Here is a 3,447-nt window from a genome sequence, read left to right on the forward strand (position 1 = left end):
CAGCTTAGTGTAAGGATTAAATGGAGAAACATTTTGGAAGGTACCAAGGACTGTGCTCAGTGACGATTTATGTGCTTTAATGCTGGTTTTTCTTTCTGTTCTCATTGACTCTATTCTTTGTCTATACAAGTCTTTCTTAATCTTATCCATATAATTTTATTTAATTTTTTGACAGATTGATCAGTGAGTTAATTTTCTGTGGCTGCCATAAAATATTACCACAAACTCAATGACTTAAAACAATGCAGTTATTTTCATAACAGTTCTCAGGGTCAAAATCAGTCTCACTAGGCTAAAGTCAAGGTGCTTGTTTTTTCTGGAGGTTCTGAGGAGTAACTTGTTTTCTTGCCTTTCTCAGCATCTAGCAGCTGCTTGCATTCCTTGCCCCTCCCTCACTCCAGACTTTTGCTTCTGTGGTCACATCTACTACTGATACTGTGGATATCCTGGCCTTCTCTCCTAAGTACCTGGTGATTACATCTTTGGGCCCATCTGGATAACCCTGGACAATTGCTTCATCTTGAGGTCCTTAATCACATCTGCAAAGGCCCTTTTGCCATATAAGGTAACATTTGCAGGTTATGGGGATTAGGATGTGGACATCTGGTGGGGGCCAGATCATTACTCAGTATATCATAATCAGGTGCCTGAAATCACCACAGGTTTGTTATGATCATTGCTACCTTCTTTATTACCCATTTAATTTCTCCTTCCACAAAAATTTCCCCTGTTCAAATTCTACTGATTCTCTCTGAAGCATATAATTAAATCTACAGATTAATATTAAATCTATGATTAATATTTCTTACTGGATTTAGGCTTCTCTCAGGCAGGGTCATGCCTTAAACATTTTTCTTTTTAGTACCACAACACTTCTTTATTCATATATTGAATGGATTATCAAGTATCTATTAATCTACTAAAATCCATGCCTTGCATTCTGTTCAGGTGATATAAAATTGAGTATAGAACAGTTCCAGCCTTTTGAGAACTCATTGAGTGTTGAGGGTGTGCTAGAGACAATAAAGCTTACCACATATTCTTTTTAAAGTTTGCCAACCTTCTTACAGGTAGGCAGATACAGTAATATGGGCTGGCCGTAAAATGTGGGCAGTTAGTGACACATGTTTCTTTTGGGATGATGTAATACAATTCTGATGCGTGGTTCTTTGCTGTTGCTCTCTGCCATTGTGTGCAGCTGAGATGGTGGAACTTCCAACTGTCTGAGTTCCTGAGAGTGGACTCTCCTATGAATTCATGTGGGACATTGGGCATGTTTGGGAAGCAAAATGTTGTGTTAAGCCACTGAGATTTGGGAGTTATTTGTTCTTACTACATACAGCCTAATCCTTCATAACTAATATAGAAAAAGAAATATGTGATCCTTTATGGTACAATGGGGTAGCATATGTGAGTAGTAGAAAGCAGAAAACTCTTTGAAAGAAGAACAGAGGGAATACTTAAGTTGGCTCTTAAAGGGAGACAGAAGGCCTGAGATGGATGAGGTGTGAGAGCAAGCATTTGTCCACAGAGCAAATAACACATGCAAAGGCTACAAAGCTGAGAGAGTCCATTTGACAGAGAAGATACACAATTTCTGAGGAAGAAAGGTGGAGACTAATGGTCAGGGCCATTCTAAGGCATTTTAGTTATTTATTCATTTTTTAATTTTTAGTAGCATTTACTACTACTTTATGCAGAATTTACTTTGAGCCTTTTAAGTTTTTGTTTCTTCAGTTTCTTCTGGGATATCTTTTTCTTTTGTGCATCTTTGTCTTCCAGTTTAGGAATAATCTGCTCTTTTTCAGTGAGGATCGTCTCAGTGTGGCAGGCAAAACTAATATATGGGTCAGTCTGCCCATGAGCTCTGTAAGTTCTGCACCGGATCTTGGGAGCTTTATTCGCCTGGATGTGCTCAATGAGCAGAGACTCTAGATCTAAATCCTTAAGTGCAGTATTACTCTCTGCATTTGTAAGCATGTGCAACAAAAATGTCACACCCTTTGTGGGCCACCGACCCTGTGTCCAGCCCACTGTTTGGCCTGGGCACACCTGCCAACTCCACCATTGTAATGATGGAATGGCACACGTTGCTTTTGTAAAGTGACATCCTTCAGATACTTGGTGGCTTATGGGATATGCATACCCTTGATGGCCTGGACAGTTTCACAAGTCTTAAAGTGAACATGAAGATTTGAACCTAATGATTGGCATGATTTTGTGGGGTCATCTGGGTCAAGTGAATTGTGAATCATTTTCAGAGGTCACCTCAGGGTGCCTATGAGGAGAACTAAGGCATTTTATTTTCATTCTGTAAGTAGAGGTTCTTAAAAAGCCTTTACATTTTTTGTTCATTTATTTATGCTTAAAATAGTAATATAAGTACATTATATAAAATTGGAAAGACATAGGAAAGCAAATACAAATAATTACTACTAATAAGACATTGAGGAACAACTGTGAAGGCTGCTTTTGTTTTTTCTTCTAGATATTTTATTTTATTTTAAAATATTATGTTAAGAGTTGCTTTGTTCATTTTTTTTTTCATTTTCCTACTAAAAGTCTTAAAAGAAATTTCAGTTTGGGCTGATAAAATTTCAGTGTTTAAGAGATGTACCGTCATTTATTTAGCTACCTGGCACATAGGATGTATTTGTTGTTATAGAGACAATCCTTCTTAGTAGACATTTAAAAATCAGTTTTATTGAGGAATAATTTATACAGAATAAAACTAACCTATTTCAAGTGTAAATCTGAGGAATTTTTGACAAATGTATACATACCACTATTCCCTCAGTCCCATGAAAGGATTATTGCGAATGAACTTTGATAAAGTTCTGAGACAGAAACTCCCACGAGTTTCTATTGTTTCTTAAGACTGCATCTGTATAACTTTCAACAATAAAGATAAATACTGTAAATAAAAAAAGACTACCTCTTGCCTTTTTAGGTGGAAAGAACATATAACTTCTTTCTTTTTATTAGGATCTGCAAGCTAAGCATGAAAGCTGAATTGCTCAGTACAACAGAAGAAATAGAGATTGTGTATGTATTGGGCAGATGGATGTTAAGAAACTTGCATTGGGAAAGGGCCTTGAGGAAAGAACAAAGGAGGTTTAAATGAAATTTTAAAAAAAATTACAGTGATAAATTTCCCCACAAATTTATGTTACTTGCTTATGTTTTGTTAAGCTGGATCTCTTTCAAAATGACAGAATAGGGAATGTGAGAAGGGTCTCATGGATATGGGCAAAGCCACGGTGAACCATGGAGGGAGGTCACCTTTCTAAGTTTCATGCAGTGTAGTTCACTGATTGAGAGCACAGTTTAGGAGTCAGAATTGGTTCTAACCTAAAATCATTATTTATTTTCTTAAAAAATGTTTTTATTTATTTTTAGAGAGAGAAGAAGGGAGAGAGAGAGAGAGAGAGAGAGAGAGAGAGAGAG

General features: G+C 36.8%; 1 pseudogene; it reads right to left on the reverse strand.

The window, feature by feature from the left end:
- Nucleotides 1–1,692: 1,692 nt before the first annotated feature.
- On the reverse strand, nt 1,693–2,255 carry LOC107181669 (annotated as a pseudogene).
- Between the last annotated feature and the right edge of the window lie 1,192 nt (nt 2,256–3,447).

This window comes from Myotis davidii, unplaced genomic scaffold, assembly GCF_000327345.1.
Source record: "Myotis davidii unplaced genomic scaffold, ASM32734v1 scaffold268, whole genome shotgun sequence".
Classification (NCBI taxonomy): Eukaryota; Metazoa; Chordata; class Mammalia; order Chiroptera; family Vespertilionidae; genus Myotis; species Myotis davidii.